Consider the following 19,442-nt stretch of genomic DNA (forward strand, 5'->3'; position numbering starts at 1 on the left):
TAATAATAATAATAATAATAATAATAATAATAATATAAATTAAAAAAGAATTAAAAACAACTAAAAAACAAAATAAAAAAAAAAAACAAAAAAAACAACAAAAAGACATAAGATCAATTCAGGGGTGTGAAAAGGAACTTATAGAAAACCCTTATTTGAATTTTAAGTTTTTTTAAACTATCTTCGTTCAAAAGAACATACCATACTACATTTAGCCTGGCTTGTATCTATCTGCCATTAATAGATATTTTTAGAATACATGCGTAAGGAATTTGACCACCGCGTGACACCACATCATCCCTTGACTATAAGTACTGCTCCATCAATGTCATGGATATCACAATCATAATTACCACGGATAAAATGCACACAATGAAGACACCACTCTTCATTTTCATCGTCTTCTCCACGCTCTCACTTTCTTCTGCCCAATCCCTAGTTCCTGTTCGTGACACTGACGGGAATATCATCCGGTCAGGCACCGGCTACTACATCTTGCCCACTACACGTGGCCTGGGTGGGGGCATTAAACTAGTGCCCACAACCATAAACGAGACATGCCCTAGTGACGTGGTGCAAGAAAACAACGATCTGCAAAATGGGCTACCGTTGACTTTCATACCGGTCAAGGCAAACAAAGACGGCAACATCTTTGAATCCACCGATCTAAACATTAGGTTCTCAGGTTCAACGGCTTGTACCCGGTCTGCAATTTGGCGAATTGATCAGGGTGTGAATGGGCAACGAGAGATATCGAGCCATGGGAGCTTAGGGAACCCAGGCCCACAAACCATAAGCAATTGGTTCAAGATAGAGAAGCATGAGGATGGGTACAAGCTAGTGTTTTGCCCCACTGTGTGCAACACTTGCAGGCCAGCTTGTGGAGATATTGGTCATACGATTGCTAAAACTGGACGTTTAAGTCTGGTCATAAATAACACGCCCCTTAAGGTCAATTTTAAGAAGGCATAAAGACTTTTGTGCCCATTGTGAATGGGTTGTATGTCGGTATACTTGTATGTATAATAAAGGGTTGTGGATGCTCTAAAAGCTATTTTATCAATAAAGATATGATTCCAAGTCAAGGATTTAGTGTTTGGATCTGAATTTATGAATATTTATTTATATCAAAAGATATTATAAATGTAAATCTTCTCTAATAAATGAATGTTTTTTTTTGTCACTTGTCACATTCTCGTTCAATTTGTCAATTGTCATTTTGTGGTTATTTTGAATTAATTTTTTTTTTCACATGTTATTTTATGAATTTTTCTATTTTATTAAACTCCACATAATAATTTAATGTAATAATTACAATAAATGTAGTAATAAATGAATATTAATTTCATTAATAAACTTACATTTTAATTTTAAAATTTCCAAAATTAAAGCTCATTAGTTTCTTTTCTTTATTTCTTTATTTAAATTATTTGTGTAAATTTAAAAGATAAAAAACATTTTTATTATAATAAATCATTATTTTTCTTGTTTTTCTATAAATTCAAAGTTCTCAAATATTTTGACCTTTATATTTAACATTTTTTTAAACTAACTCATGTAATACATGAGTCTCACAACTAGTATATTAATAAACAATTATTTATATTAAAGCTGACGATAAATTGACCATGGTGTTGAAGTTGGAGTCGGAGTTATTTATTAATTTGTTTGAACATTTCAATCCAATCCAACTAGCTTGTTTATTTAAATGAGTTCGATATTTTCAATCCAACTCAACATTTCAGATAATTAAATTGTTATCAAGTTGACATGTTTACTAGTTCCCAAATCTAACCTATTAAATAAATATGTTAAACATAGGTTAACCTATTAAAAAAAACTAAACTAAACATTACACACTTAAATTAGTTTCAAACTTAAATAAAATTTTAAAGTATGACAAAAGCACAATCCAAATTTACAAATGCAAATAAATTGTTCAACCCTTTAGTCCTTGAAGTGCAGCTAATGTTGTCGACGCAAAAAAAAATGAGAATTAGGGTTCAATTTTTTTTTAAAAAAAACATAAAATAATAATAACACATTATAATTTATAAATTAATACCCAGATTAACACAAGATAATATTTAAATATGGGTTAATGTCATTGTTGCCCATCGAAGTTTCACAAATTAATGTAATTGGTCTCTGAAGTACTTTTATTCTTACTTTCTAGGGGTATGAAGTGACTCTGGTAAGGTTTAAAAGGTCACTTTTGAGATTTTGAAGGGGGTAAAATGGTTACCCCTTTGCCGCCTCAGTAAATGAATTGCCAAATATGTCCACGTGGGATGAAACCTCTTGTCGGATCAACTTCACCTTGAGTGCTTGTGTTGCTTATCTTCAGGAAATTGAGCGAGGAGGTTTTTCACAGGTTTGATTTTAAGCTCATCTTCAGGTAACCATTTCACCATTTCTTTAAAAGTTAACATCTTCGAATCAAATTTATTTACTATTCGTTAATTACAGTCAAGAGAATAACGAACAAAGGTTCTGTAACACCAAGTTCCAGATATAATTGTTTTTTTTGTTGTTGTGGCATTTGAGACTTAAAATACAAGATTTTTGTGGTAGCTACGACATGGTGATGATAACACCATGACGTGGTGTCACCATATGAAACCCATATTTTTCTTGAGTGCCACAACGTGACAAGATATTGGCCACGACGTGGCAGCCACCTACATGCGAAACCCTAATTTTTTGGGGCTTAAGCCCTATTTAAGGGATGTGATGGCTAGGGTTTGCACACCCTCAACCTCCATCACCTCCATTTCACCCTAATTAAACCCTAGCCCCCATTGGTGAGTTTTTGAAGCTTTTGTTGAGATTTTGGTGCTTTGAAGGAGAATAAGGTGTCCATTAAGTGTAGATTCGGCAAGCAAGCTCCTCCTCCATATTCTAGCTCATATTCTGGACCATTGTGAGTCTTCAAGATCCAATATTTATGTGTTATACTTATAGATCTAGGCATTTATGCTTTGTTCTTCATGACTGGGTCAGTTGGTGTGGTGGGATTCCATAAAGTTTGCAACTTTATGGATCTTTGAGGTCCCTTGTGGTTATATGTTCCAGATTTGAAGTATGACTAAGTTTTGATTACTTGCATGAGGTTTTGACCTCATTTTCATCATTTTTTACCTAGATAGATTTCAATACATGCATGTTTATAAAACATCGATTTTTATGACTCACTGGGTGTAAGAAAGCCTTCTACAAAGTATGGATATGTAAGTAGAAGGATTAAGAGCTTAATGCATTAAGCTGGCCAGAACAGTTCCCACGACGTGGAGGTTAAGCTCCCATGACGTGGCGTTAGGTGGTCTTTGCGACTGTTTTTTCGTGAGGTCACCACGACGTGACAAATGCTTAGCCACGACGTTGTGACCGAATTATGGACTTTTGACCGTTGATGTTTGACTTTTAGATCAATTTGAATTTAGGTCAACTTGAGAGCTTTGGGGCTATGGATTGAGGATTGGTCCCTGATTGTCGTATATGTGACTCGTAGTACAAGTTCTTGAATTTTGTGAGTTGTACTGTTATCTGCTAGACTGCAAGGTGAGTTATCTCACAATACTTTGTACTGTAGTATGTATCCTTGTGTGTAGGATGTTGGTATGATGTAGTAATCTGTTAGATTTGTAGATATGTATGATTACATGTGTTTACTGGTTATTGATTATTTGTTCGCATATGTCGACATATTATGGTTGGGTTGAGGCGGGACTGTGTTGTGTTCTAGGCCAAGATACCCAGGTGGTCTGTACTGTAGGCCTTGTGAGGCGGTCCTGTCAGACTGTAGGCCTAACGGAGCGGTCCAACTATACTGTAGGCCTTGCGAGGCGATCCAGTCAAACTGAAGGCTCATGTGTGCATACATTGTATTTGTATTGTTGTGTGGGGTATTTTTGGGGAATTCACAAAGCTTTGTCTTACATTTGTGGATCTAAATTGTAACGCCCGATGGTTTCAAGGTATTATTTAATTATTTAATCATTTATCTAATAATTTAATTATGCAAGTTGTGTGGGATTAGAAGTATTGGGATTTATTTGAGTGGGCTTGCTGAGGCCGTACACTGGGCGTAAGCCTGGCGTACGTGGGGCGTAATTGGTCCATTTGGAATCGCGGAGCCATGCACGTACGCTTAGCATACGAAGAGGTACGCCCAACGTATGTGGTCATGACCAAAACCCTAATTTTTAGGGTTCAAGCCCTATATAATGTCATTAAGTCCCATGGGTCAGCCTCCTTATCAGCCTCTCTTGTCCAAAAACCCTAAAATCGCCCCCTTTATCATCTTAGTGTGTTTTTTATCTTGTGGAGTGCATTTTTGGTTAGTTTGGTGCCTTGGAAAGAAGAAGAAGAAGTTGGTGAAGGAGAGGCTTTGGAGTTGAGCTTGTAGATATGAATTATCTCCATCATTTGGCATTCATTTGAGGTATAAAGCTCATAACTTGCTTTGTTAATGCTTAGATCTTCCTTGTTTGAGTTTTTGGGTCTTTTGGTCCCATGGATGAGATCTTGTGAGCTATTGTCATTTCTGGAGCTTAGAGTTGCTACTCTTGGTATTATCTCAGTCCTAGAGTCATAAAGTTGCCATCTTTGAGGCTTTGAACCATCCATGCATGAGTATTGGTCATTTTATGGAAGTAGATTGTCATATTTCGAGTTTGGATTCATTTGGGGGCATACAAGCCACCAAGTTGTCGACTTTATGGTTTAAGACACTTCATATGACTCAGATCTGTGATTGGAACCTTTTGTCTTAAGGATGTAATAGTTTTTTAGAAGATTGGCTTAATAAGTGAGTACGTTAGGCGTACAAGCTCGTGCGCACAACGTACAATCCATGCAGCCTGTACGCTTAGCGTACAATTGAGTACACCCCGCGTACTCAATGGTTTTGGGCTTGCGTAGTTTGGGCCTCGGTTTGGCTTACTTTCTTGAACTTTGTGTCTTGGGCCTTAGTGGTCCATCTGGGATCGAACCTTTGGGTTAGGGAAGCGTTATTGGGCCTTAGGTTAGGGCCCATGTGAAGGAATTGGGCCCAATTGGAAATTGGGCCATATGTTGGGCCTTGTTGGATTGTTTTACTTTTAGGCCATTGGAATGTGGTTTAGGGCTTTATTCTTGGACCAAGTTATGTTAGGGGTAAAATAGTCTTTTTTTTACCTCAAGTAGGAATTTTTGGTTATGGTGTAGATCCCTAATGTTATTTAGCTTTTATTTGGCAATTGATAGCTCGGGGAGCGTGGGATTAACAGTCAGGGATCACTTACTTCATTCATCTTTTCGTAGTGAGTTTTCATCACCGGGTTTAGCGGGTCTAAGGCACCAAGGCCGACCCTGGTTGATTATGTTGATATACTTGTTCTATGTGTGATACTTGTATATGCTTAAATGTGTATGCTTATTGGACGGGGCCCGTATTTTGAGTGTGGGCGGGGCCCGTATCTATTTGGGTGGGGCCCGTTATGCGAGTGTGGACGGGGCCCGTATCTCATTTGGGCGGGGGCCGTTATGTGAGTGTGGGTGGGGCCCGTATGTCACACCCCAAACCAGAACGGCGGAAACGTTCGGGGGCGGAGGACGTCATGTACAGTATCATAACAATGCACAATAGTAAAACAAACAACAACATCATCCATTGCATTAATAATATAGTTTACACATGTGTGTTCTGTGAATAGTTGTAAGACACCAAAAATAATATCAAAATAAAAGACGAGTCTTGAACATGCTTCGTCTTCTCAAAACCTGGTCCAGTGTACCTGTCTACTGGTGACCTGAGAATACAAGTTATTTTGAAAGAGTAGATCAACATTTAAGCTGGTGAGTTCATAAGTATTTTAGTGTCAAAAGTTTGCATCTGTTTTATGAAAATGTTTGTAAGTGTTTTGATGTAAATGTTTGTATACTTCCTAGAAAATCCTATATTTTCTACTAAAATGAAAAGTAGTCTTCTACCAAAACTCAACTGTTTTGTTTGTTTGTTTTCTCGTAAAAATGTATGTTTTTCCAAGTATATGACTATCTTTACTAGAAAATAGTTTGCATATCTCAAGGTGAGAATATTACTGCATGAATGTAATGGAAAAATGAAAGTGTATAGTAGTGTTGTATAAAAATGAAAGTGAGAATATCACGAGGGCGAGGCTCCTCTCGTGGCATAGGTGGGCGCTAGGGTAGTGACTCACAACATGAAACAAACAATACCAACAAAAAACAACGAGCCAAGAGCAACATAAGATGCTATGAATGCCAAGAGCTTGGTCATTATGCATCTAAATGTAAGGCAAAGAAGCAGCAGGACCAAGAAGTAAACTTGGCTGCTGATGAAGAGGAACCAACTCTATTGTTGACTGTTTGTGGAGAAAAGAATGTCGAAGTGGTCCTTTTGAATGAAGAAAAAGTCTACCCGAGCCAACTCAAGGAGGGTAATGAAGAAAACATATGGTATCTAGACAACGGAGCTAGTAACCATATGACCGGATGCAAGGCCTTATTTGCTGAACTTGACGAAAAAGTAACGGGGCAGGTTCGATTTGGAGACGGGTCTAAGGTTCCGATCAAAGGAAAAGGCACTCTCATGTTTGACTACAAGAATGGCGACCAATTTGTCATCCCAGACGTGTATTATATTCCTGCCCTGCACAGTAATATAATTAATCTAGGACAAATGACTGAAGAGGGGTATGACATAGGGATGAAGAAGGAGTTTTTGAGAATGTATGATGAAGCAGGATGCTTAGTTATGAAGGTGCAGAGGTCCAAGAACAGACTTTATAAAATAAAGCTTATGCATGGGAAGCCTGTATGCCTGACCATGAGTATAGATGATGACTCATGGTTATGGCATGCACGTATGGGTCACACAAACTTCAAGTTACTTGGAGAGATGACACGTAAGGGTATGGTAACATGTATGCCTAGTTGACTCACCCATCATAAGTATGTGAAGGCTGTATGGTAAGCAAGCAGGCAAGATAGAGCTTCCCAAAGGTGACCCAGTGGAGAGCAAAAGACCCACTCCAGCTGTTGCACACAGAACTCTGTGGGTCCATTACACCTGCAACAAAATGAGGTAATCAATACTTCCTACTGATTGTAGATGACTACTCACGTTACATGTGGGTGTATCTGATCAAATCCAAAGACGAGGCCTTCAACATGTTCCAGAAATTCAAGTCACGAGTTGAAGGGGAAAGTGAGTATAAGATCAAGATGTTACGAACTGACCGGGGAGGCGAATTTAACTCCATCCAGTTCGCTAATTTCTATGATCGAGTTGGAATTCGCAGGCAATTGACGAATCCACACACGCCCCAGCAAAATGGCGTTGTGGAGAGGCGCAATCGAACGGTTCTAGAGATGACTCGATCATTGCTTAAGGCCATGAAATTACCCGATCAATTTTGGGGCGAGGCAGTACGACACTCGGTGTACTTGCAGAATAGAATTGGGATGAAGGCACTAAAGAACGTAACCCCATACGAGGCCTGGAAGGGGTCCAAGCCATCCTTAGCACACCTAAAGGTCTGTGGGTGTGTAGGGTTCATCAAGAAGTTACGTGGTCTAACAAAATTGAGCGATCGGAGTGAGGTTGTGGTGTATTTGGGAACCGAGGAAGGAACAAAAGGATACCGTATGTTCAATCCCAGTAGTCGACGGATAGTGATAGCTCGAGATGTGATCTTCGACGAAGCAAGGTCTTGGGCCTGGAATAACGAAGCAACGGGGGAGCCACTCTCAACTCCTTATTGGACCAATGTTATGGTCAATGTGACAGCCCAATCCCAACCGACCCAAGATCTCGATCAAACATATGGCGTTAATGAAGAGCCTGTGACTCCGTTAAACGATCCTTACGGTGACAATGGATCAGATAACTCATGACTGGAAGATTAATCAAAATCGCATACACCTGGAATCAGCTCGATACCTCCTAGTCGAGCATCGACATTCCAAGAAGGAAGCGGGTCTGTAGCTTCGTACGATGAAACACCAGCAAGAGGCTTTCGCTCAATCAATGACGTCTATAAAAATACGACAAGACTGGAGGAAGAGGAGAGACGGGATCTATATGAAAGTAATCAATAGCTATTGTTGATTGATAATGAACTCACAACTTACGAAGAAGCATCAGGTGAAGAAGGGTGGAAACGGATGGGTTTTGAGCATTCTAACACTCCTATGGTGTACATGCAACCCTAGAAACCTTGGACCTATGTTTTCTCTAAAATACATGCAAATAATAATTTTCCAAGGTTTACATCCTAACTAGCATGTTATGGGGTACTTGAATCATAAAACACTAGTAGAATTACATACCTTTTAGTAGTGGTTGATTACTTGGAGTTTGAGAGCCTAGCACCAATAATGTGGATGCCTCAAATGGAAGTCACAAATCACCACAAACTTTGGAAACTTGAGAGAGTAGTAGCACACTTCTAGAAATTGGCCACACTTTAGTTCTCACACATACTAGTGTCATTTCAAGTGCCAAGGACCCCTTTATATAGTGTGGTGGATTAGGGTTACATTCATGTAAACCTTAATACCCATGACCTTTCATTTCCATAAGATTCATGGGTTAAATCTCCATGGACTATCCATGGACTTTCCATGCAAGCCTAGCCCATTCTAAATAAACATTAGCCCACACTATATAAATATAAGAGCCCATATTTAATTAGTCACCCTTTTTGATCACCAAATTAATTCTAAATTAATTTTAGGTCAATACTTATTAAATAATATGATTTTATATTAGTATATTAGAACTTATAATATATTAATAAATCATAACTTATACTATTCTCAAAAGATTATCCATATAAATTGTTCGGGTGAAGTGCAACCTAAATGGACCATGCCGGGTCGGGTCAAGTACATCTCAAATATAGTTATGGACTTAGACACTTTATCCAACAGTCTCCCACTTGGATAAGTCTGATAACTATAGTATGACTTACGAAACCGACCAGCAATCGTAGCTCTTAAAACTCTGTTGAACTATGAAGTGCCATTTAAGATAAGTGATCATATAATCCTTTGTTCTAGATATCAGCCGGACAAATACATGGAACAATGTCGTACTTATTGTCCAACAATTTGTTTCCCGATTTCCGATTTGTTTGACATAGAACTAAATTGAGCACATCAATTTGGTTCTGACAAAACCCAGTACATAGGTCAAAACAAAATCATCGAGGGGCCCAAATATCGCTTTTAATCCTCCAAGGACTAAAAGGAACAGATAAACTTCGACTCATATGCTTGTTCTACGACTTGCTAAATCATACACAAAGACACATTTTATAACATTAAGTTACTGATGCGTTTTCGTGCAATCAATGCACAACCAACTCATAGGCAACAACTCATATCTCTAGGTTTGAAGACTTATATGATATTACCATCTCACGATCACTCGAGATAAATTCCATGAAGTGACAAGTGAGCGTGGGTTTAATCCAATACTCAGAACTTATGAGCACTCATGAATGTTGTAGCAACTCTTTGCTATGTCTAACCACTTTAGACATCTACAAGCCCAATTCATGACAGTCTTGATTCATACCTACTTCCAACATATGACCGACTGTGGAGAGTTTGAATAAAATAATTACTCTGGAAGTCAAAACATGCAAAATTGAAACAATAGTAAATAATTAACACATGATAGCAACACCTTACTTATAAATAAACAACAACTTTTATTTAATCACCAAATGTCAATTTACATTTTACAAGTTCCATAAATAGCTATCTAATCTGTAAAACTAATATCGTCCTTCAGCCCGATGCGCCTCGCATGCTGCAAATGCCTAACCCTAGTCAGACCCTTTGTGAGGGGATATGTTGGGTTCTCTTCTGACGATACCCTCTTTGCCACGAGGAGTCCTTCTTCTATCTTGTGTCTTATGAAGTGGTATTTTCTGTCAATGTGTCTGGATCTGCCATGATCTCTCAGTTCCTTGGCTAAGGCAACCGCACTATTGCTGTCACAGAAAATCTCTATAGGCTCCTTTATAGCTGGTACAACTCCAAGGTCTTCGATGAAGTTCCTCAGCCGTATCGCCTCCTTCGCCGCTTCACTCGCTGCTATGTACTCTGATTCACAAGTCGAATCAGCTACTGTCTCCTGCTTGGAACTTTTCCAGGTAATTGCTCCTCCATTCATGGTAAAGACCCAGCCCGACTGAGAGCGGAAATTATCCCTATCAGTCTGAAAGCTAGCGTCACTATACCCCACTACTCTCAATTCATCACTCCCACCAAGGGTAAGGACCCAGTCCTTAGTCCTCCGTAGGTACTTGAGAATGTTCTTTACCGCAGTCCAGTGAGCCTTGCCAGGGTTCCCCTGATATCTGCTGACCATGCTCAAAGCAAATGCTACATCAGGATGAGTACAAGTCATAGCATACATGATCGAGCCAACAACGGAAGCATATGGTAGTTGACTCATCTCAGCTATCTCAGCCTCTGTACTCGGGCTCTGAGCCTTGCTCAGTTTGGCATTATGCTGGATTGGTAAGTCACCTTTCTTGGAATTTTGCATGTTGAACCTTTTCAACACTTTGTCCACATAGGTACTTTGACTAAGTCCAATTAGTCTTTTACTCCTTTCTCTCAATATCCTTATCCCTAGGATATAGGTAGCTTCTCCAAGGTCCTTCATAGCAAAACACTTCCCAAGCCAGGACTTAACCTCCTGCAAGGTTAGGATATCATTTCCCATGAGTAGTATGTCATCCACATACAGTACCAAAAAGCTAACTACACTCCCACTAGCTCTGACATATACACATGACTCATCTTCGCTTCTCGAAAAGCCAAACTCTTTGACTTTCTCATCAAAACAAAGATTCCAGCTGCGAGATGCTTGTTTCAATCCATAAATGGATTTCTCAAGCTTGCACACTCTATCAGGGTACTTTGCACTGACAAAACCCTCTGGCTGACTCATGTAAACATCCTCAACCAACTTTCCATTAAGGAAAGCGGTTTTGACATCCATTTTCCCTATTTCATAATCATGAAATGCAGCAATGGCTAGTATAATCCTAATAGACTTAATCTTTGCTACTGGCGAGAAGGTTTCATCATAGTCAACTCCCTGAGTTTGAGTGAAACCCTTCACAACCAGTGGCACCTTATAGGTGTGCACTTTTCCATCCATGTCGGTCTTCTTCTTGAAGATCCACTTGCACCCGACTGTCTTACGGCCCGGTACATTGTCAACCAAGTTCCAAACTTGATTGTCATACATGGACTGTATCTCGTTGTCCATAGCCTCTTTCCATTTAGCAGACTCGGGGCCTGCCATGACTTCCCTATAGCAGTTAGGTTCATTCCAAATTTACCAGTGTATTATCACTGATAAATGTATCACCTTCTGCAGTATTATGGAAACCATAATAATGCTCAGGTGCATTCCTAACTCTAGTGGAACGCCTCAGAGGTATGGGCTCGTTAGTTGACTCAACATGAGTTTCCTACTCAGGTGGATTGCTAGGGTTTGAGGTTCCTTCACCACTTGACTCTTGAAGCTCTTCAAGGTCAATTTGCCTCCCACTGTTTCCTTGGCTTATAAATTCTCTCTCTCGAAAGACCCCTCTCCTTGCCACAAAGACCACATTCTCACTGGGTCTGTAGAAGAGGTAACCAAAGGATTTCTATGGGTAGCTGATGAAAATACACCGCTCACTACGAGGTTCGAGCTTGTCCTGAGTCTCACGTCTCACGAAAGCCTCGCAACCCTAAATCTTGATGTGGTCTAAGTTGGGAACTTTCCCAGTCCATATCTCGTGAGTTGTTTTGGCAACCTTCTTGGTAGGGACTAGATTAAGGATATGGGCGGCAGTCTCTAAGGCATACCCCCAGAATGAGATTGGTAACGAAGCTCGACTCATCATGGAACGAACCATGTCCAACAAGGTTCGATTACGCCTCTCATCCACACCATTAAGCTGTGGTGTTCTGGGAGGTGTTAATTGTGAAACAATTCCACATTTCCTAAGATAGTCAAGGAACTCTGTACTAAGATACTCTCCTCCTCGATTGGATCGGAGCATCTTAATGTTCATGCCCAGGTGATTCTCCACTTCCTGTTTAAACTCTTTGAACTTTTCAAAGGTTTCTGAATTATGCTTGATTAAGTAGACACAACCATATCTACTGTAATCATCAGTGAAAGTCACATAAAAGCGGTTAGCATCCCTTGTGGCGGTTCTGAAGGGTCCACACATATCTATGTGTATGAGGTCCAACAAACCTTCACCCCTAGCACAAGTACCAGTGAAGGGTGACTTTGTCATTTTTCCAAGCAAACAAGATTCACAGCTATCATCTGACTTTAGGTCAAATGACTCCAAGACTCCATCCTTTTGGAGTTGGCCTATGTGTTTCTTGTTAACATGTCCAAGACGACAATGCCACAAGGATGCTTTATCTAAACTAGTGGAAGAATCGATATACCACACATTATTTCCTAAATTTTCTACAACCGACACAGTTTCATATACACCATCACAAGGTAATGCTTTAAAATAAAGAACATTATTATAAAAAGCATTAATACCACCACATTCATTATCAAATGAAAAAGTAAACCCTTGTTTGTACAAACCGTGAAAAGAAATAATATTTCTCGCCTTTCAGATGAGTAACAACACTTATTCAAATCTAACACTAACCCACTACTTAGAAACAAAGAATAAACTCCAATCTTGGTGACAGGTGTAACTTTCCTATTCCCCATGATTAAGTTTATCTTTCCGTGCTCCACATCTTCACTTCTTCTTAGGCCCTGCAAATCATAACATATATGAATACTGCAACCTGTATCAAGAACCCAAGAAGTATTATGTGGTGAGTTATTAGACAATATAGTGTAAATACATGCATGGGTAGGTTTGACCTTCCCATCCTTTGTTGGATTAGATGTCTAAGCCCATAACTATTATTGGTATGTACTTGACCCGAGAGTAGCATGGTCCATTTGGGTTGCATATCATCAGGACAATTTGTTAGGATGGACTTTTGAGAGAAGGTTATTTATGGTTTATTAATATATTATAAGTTATAATATATTAATATGAAATCATATGTTTTAATTAGTATCGATCAAGAATTAATTTGGAATTAATTTAGTGATCAAAAGAGACTAATTAAATCTATGGGGACTAATTATGATAATTAGTTATATTTATATATGTTGGGCTTATGATCCATGTTGGACCAAGTTTATGTATGGATACATAAAGAGTTGGGCCACATGAACCATGGATCATAAAACCCATGGGTATGGATTATGGGTTATACCCATGACCCTTGGAATCCTACATATAAATAGGTTACTCCATAGCCAAAATCACCACTTCTTTTCTTAGAGAAATATGGAGGTGTTTTGGTGCATGGAATTCTCTCTCAAGAGCCACCTTTGTCCTAGGTGATTTGTGATTCCATTTGAGGCTTCCACACTATTGGGGCTAAGCTCTTAAAGTTTGAAGACATCAAGCTACATCAAAAGGTATGTCATCTAACTAGAACTTTGTAGTATAGGTGCTTCATAATATGCTAGTTAGGATGAAACCTTGGAATAGTTAATATTTGCATGTATAATAGAGAAAACATAGATCCAAGGTTTATAGGGTTGCATGTACACCATAGGAGTGTTAGAATGCTCAAAAACCAACAGTGGTATCAGAGCCAATGGTTGTTTTCTATTATATTTGATGCAAATGTATTTTTTTTTCAAGTTGAAGGAAAAAAAAAAAAAAAAAAAAACATGAAGTTTGTCAAATTTTATGATAATTACTTGATTTTATGAAAAACTAATTATTTATAAAATTTGAGTCACTTTACTACAAGAGTTGATTTAGGTCAATTTATTAAAAGATAAAATGATATGGTTATTTTTTTTGTTTTAAAAGTTTGATCTAAATGGTTTTAAGGAGTTACAAATTTTGTCATAAAATTTTGGAACTCAAAAGTTTTTTTTTAAAGTTATGATCTTAAGAGTTTTGAAACTTCCATAAGTTATGGATGTGAAATGTCTCATTTATTAACTCTTTAGGTTATGAATTCCAAGAGTCTTCAAAGGATAATTGTCAAAGTTTCAAGATTTGTATTAGTTTATATGATTATCTAATTTCTTGAAAATTGTTGATGTGAATTATCTTTACTTATGAGTTTAATCTAGATCATAGAAAAATTATTTGATTATTGTGTTAATTGGAATATTTGATCTTAATGGTTTTTATGAACTCCATAACTTGTCCTCAAGTTATGGAAAGTGAAGAGTTTTTCTTTTTAAAGTGTCATTAAGTCTCATAGGTTATGAAAATAGAAGAGTCACTATTTTTAATGTCATCATTAAATGATTTAATGTCTTCCATAACTTGTCCTCAAGTTATGGAACTTGAATTTTTTTTTCATTAAACCTTAATTAAACTCATAAGTTATGAAAAACCCAAGAGTTTTGAAAGGTTTCAAAACTTGTCCTCAAGTTTTGGAATTTGTAAAGTTACCCCCCCATGTATACTTTAATTCCAAACTAGACCTTAGAATTTTAAAAGTTTAAAATTCAACCCTTATACTATTATTATAATTTTAATTATATAGATATGTATAAGATAAAGTCAATCTTACCATTAGTAGGCCTCATTCACAAAGTCGGTCTATAAGGGGGTATAAGGTTACTGCCTATAAAATGGCAGTTTAATGGGTGTCCACTCTCACCCACCGCTTCCTTGACTGGTGGAGGGTCGTTAGCCGAGCGGGTAGGATAAAGACTATAATTCTCCCTTCATTAAAAGTATAATGATAAATACTAAGTAACTAAACACTTATAAATTCTCAATCTTAGTTACTTAGGAAAATGTGAATAAGGTGCTAATCCATGAAATTACACTTTGCACTTTGTTTAAGCTGTTAGTGGAGCGTGTGTGGTTAACCGGCACACTGACCTGGACTTAACAAGGTAGGCAAAGGGTAACTTAATGTTTATCATAGTATCGTTGGAGCGTGTGTGGTTAACCGGCACATCGATTGAGGGGTAAATATTAAGGGTACCAAGTATATTTGCATGGTTACTTCACACCTTGTTTTGTGATCCTCGACATCCCAGTCACAAAACCTGAAGGGCACACTCGAGATTGAAACATGCCATTGAAAAGTTCAATGAATCTAAAAAGAATCTAGGAGTTTCAAAACCAATTAAAACCTAATAATACATTTCGTTTATCTTCGTGGAAATTGGCGAATCGTCATTCACCTACCTTCAAATATTTTATAGCTTGGATTACGGCATCCCTCTTCCAAGTTATAAAATAGTTTGTTGGGTCCTAGCCTTAATATATCATATTGGGTGTTATATTAAGGACTTAAATCAACTTTACGTGAATTTCTCCCATTGTTGATGTCTGGTTTAGACAACAATTATCTTCCCAAACCAAGCTTTCCTAATGAATATGACTTCCCGAGTTTGGCTCATGGAAGTCATACTTCTCTTCCTCCACCTCCTCCAATTATTCTCCCTAACCCACAAGTTCAAGGTCACTCAATCCCTAATGGCAAGCAAGGTCTATGTGTGATCACATCTTAGAGATGAAGTCACATATTGACGAGCCGGGAGAGTTGGGTGTCAAAGTCTTGAGAAAGTTGGATGTTCAATCACTTTCTAAGTCACATAGTGAGTTCCTTTGGGACTACTATGAAACAGACTATGACATGAACCTTAATGATCATATCTATTTGCTTGGTGCTGCTGAATCAGCAATGATTTGGAACGATAGTAAAGCAAATTTGATTAGAAGATCAACTTCCCAAAAACTTTATGGACAGTGACAATGGTGACACTGGAAATCCAGAAAAAGAATTCTCTTCCCAATGGAAAGGGATTGGCCATAGTCAACCCGGTTGACCAAATGGTAAAGAAAAAGGCTAAGTCTGAGATAGTCCCATTACCAAAGGGTCCATATGTTTATTTTGCCAAAGGAAGGGGCGTTGATTGCAAAGCTGCCAAAATTATCTAAGGATGTTAAAGTCAATAAGTTTGACTCTACATCAGGTAGAGCCCATTATCTAACTCTGTTAAGTTCTATTCTGAGATCCTCATTACATGATGTGACTGGGTCACATGTTGATGTTTTAAGAATCAAAGAATAGAGAGAAATCTTAAAGGAAGTATATGCTGATTCTGATCGCGAAGGTGGATTTCGATCGTATCAGAATTTTGAGCAGTTGCTTAAGAAGTTATGATATATTGCTAAGGAATAGATAACAACAATTTTCCATGTGGATTGTAAGGATAAGTTTTTCTGCAAAGTTTTAAAATAAAAGAAAATTGTTTAATTTTATTTATTTGAAGTATCCTTACAATGACATTTGTGGAAAATTGTTGCTTATATGATTCCACTGACAGCAATATTGGAAAATGGATTTGATTCTTTCATTTGTGGTAGTGTCTAAATTTACCAAATCAGGAAAGTTCCTCATCACCCAAGTTTCAATTAGATCGAAACTTGGAATCATGCAAGTTGAATAGTATGATGAATGAGAACTTTCAAGCATTGGAAAATCAAGACTAATTACTTGTTCACATGGATGTGTGAGTCAAGTGAAGGACTAAAGGGATCGAGTACACATTCGTGTGCACTGGTCATGTCCACCACAAAGCTCGTTAAGACTATTTGATTTACTAAAGTTTAGTAAATATGGTTATACTTACAAGTTTAAGTATAATTCTGAAACATTGGAAAAATCTCAATGTATGGCAGAACGAATGGGAAGAATCAAATTAGGCAGAAAGATAAAAGTTTCTCAAATCTGAAAAGATGGGAGAGTACTTTAGTATCATGTTTGTGATCATCTTAATGATTTAGAAATCATATCACAATTAGTCCTCTAAAGGTCATCTTAGTGCATTCTTATGACTAAGAAGAGGAGTCATGAATTGTTGAAATGGTTAGATCAGGAAGATGAGTCATACTTCGTTCCAAAACAATTCTTAGACTCATACTCAAAGATTGTAACTTGAGTGACATATCTTAAAGAAAGGTTTAAAACAATTGTCAAATGTAAGAGTAAAACTGTCCTACTCTTGTACATTTGAAATTGGTAAGTTGTGATGTTTTGGATAAAACAAAGACCAACTAAGGCCAATTGTGTGAAGTGTTTGTCTTGATAAAGAATCCGCACTATCTCTTGAATATTTGGCAAGATAGTCTTATATGTCAAGAGGATAGTGGGAGTCTTAAAGATCCTAAAAAGAATTTCAAGAACTAATCAAGAATAAAACCTGAGGTTCTTCACTAGCACACGACTTGAGGTTTATAACCTATCGTGTTGACATATTCTGTGCCCATTCCAGTTAAAGTTGGCTTTGCATAGGAGTTCTGAAAGTTCTCAATTGGTTGCATAACAACTTGGAAGCAATGGCAGGCCCTGTACTGCCAGGTGGCAAGAAGTTAAGATTGCATAAGTTCAGTCCATATGAGTTTGGATTTGTCATTATCCTTGTCTTGTGACTATGGTTTTGACGATTCACATGGATAAGAACACATACACCATAAAATCTAAGGGTCGTAAGGTTTCTCTCCGATTCATGAAAATCATGGTGAGGAAACACTTCCACCAAGTAGATTTGAAGCAGATGGCAAAAGGTCTAAACAATTGAGACTATGATTACGACATCCCTTTTCATAGTTCTGAAATTGTTTAGACACACATGCATGCTATCTAAGGAAAGGTGTATGATTTTGATAAAGTTTTATCAAAGCATCTCGTATCAGAAATCTGAACTTTGGTAAGAAAGTCAATAAAATATTGATTTCTAGAAGTCCAACTGATTTCTGAGTACATGTCAAAGCTAGTGGGAGCATAAGTGTTATGCTAATAATCATCATGTTAGTGGGAGCATGATAATTATTGTTAGTGTTGCAAGTTAGCAATGTTAATTATAGAAAACAAAAGTTTCAATTCGTGAGGCTGCAGGGATTGAAAAAGTTGTTTTGCTATAATTAAGGGAGAGGATATACTTCATTTCAGTTCTAAAGGCTTAGATTGAGACCTTAATCATCTTTAGTCAAGAATATATATATGAATTTCATGTTGGATTGGTTCAACTTAAGGAAATTCTATATATTGCGTTCTCAAAATTCGATTATGATTACGACATCCCTCTTCATAGTCAAATTTTGAAAACATGGCAAATAAAAATATTGTAGCAAAAGACTGGTCTAGAATCATATCTTTATGTGAGACATCATGAATCGTGTACCATTTGCTTTGGGTACAGGATCGATTGCATGTGCTATAATATTTGTCATTTCTAAATTTTTCCAAATGCCCAGAGGCATTAAGAAGGGAAAAGGTCTAGAATTGGATATGACTAATATGATTAAGTAATTGTCGAGGACAATCTGAGGTTTACCAAAGATTGGTTGCTCAGGGACAGTTGGAAGTATAGTGCTAATTTTGGAAGGACCATATTGACATATTCTGAAAAGAGGCATCTCTTGTTCAGAAGTGATAGTCAAAATGAGAATATGGAGTTGTCTCCATAGGTGGAAGTTATCTGTGTAAGATTAGAAAACTTAATGCAAGAAGCATGTCCAAAGCAATGTACTTTGAATATGAGACTTAGTTTCCATGGAGTTGATCTCCATTGGAATACCTTATAATGACTGTTGACAAGTCTTTGTGACTTTGTACATATTCATTACAGGAGGGTCAGTGCATATAAGTTTAAAATCTAAACTGATTTCGATAAATGATAGGAATTTGAAATTCTCACATTTTTCGATAAGGATTTGGGAGTGTGAAATTAGAATCATTGAAATTATGTTCAATTGGTTTATTTCACAAAGTAAGGATCATAGACAAACATAGAGTGCATACTTGGTGTATGGCAAAGCTATTGTTTAAGAAAAACATAGTGTACATGCTTGGAGCATGGGACAACTAGTGTTTTTAGTTCAAGTATAAAGTTGATAAAACCGAAACAATGAATAATGAGTAATCAGTATGGTGATAAATAAAAGTGTTTATTTATATTCATAGGGTTTGATACCATATTTGATTCATTTATACTTGTGTTTCACTTTGCATGTTTTGACTTTCAGAATAACTAAGTCGCTCTTCCTGAATGATTAAGTTATTCAAACCATCCACAGTCGATCATATGTTGGAAGTAGATATGAATCAAGACTGTCATGGGTTGGTTTGTAGAGGTCCAAGTTGGTGGACAAAGTGGTGCTACAACACTCATGAGTGCTCATAAGTTCTGAGTATTGGATTCAACCCGCGCTCATTTGAATCACTTCATGGATTTTATCACGAGTGATCATGAGACGATAATATCTTATATTCTTCAAACCTAGAGATATGAGTTGTTACTATGCGTTGGTTATACATTGATTGCACGA

At 37.4% G+C, this 19,442-nt stretch overlaps 1 pseudogene; it reads left to right on the forward strand.

Annotated features, from left to right (window-relative positions):
• The first annotated feature begins 310 nt into the window (after positions 1 to 310).
• On the forward strand, positions 311 to 1,085 carry LOC145161101 (kunitz trypsin inhibitor 5 pseudogene; annotated as a pseudogene).
• The last annotated feature ends 18,357 nt before the right edge of the window (positions 1,086 to 19,442 follow it).

Source organism: Lactuca virosa, chromosome 2 (genome assembly GCF_052849685.1).
Source record: "Lactuca virosa cultivar CGN04683 chromosome 2, Lactuca_virosa_CGN04683_v6, whole genome shotgun sequence".
In the NCBI taxonomy this organism is placed as follows: Eukaryota; Viridiplantae; Streptophyta; class Magnoliopsida; order Asterales; family Asteraceae; genus Lactuca; species Lactuca virosa.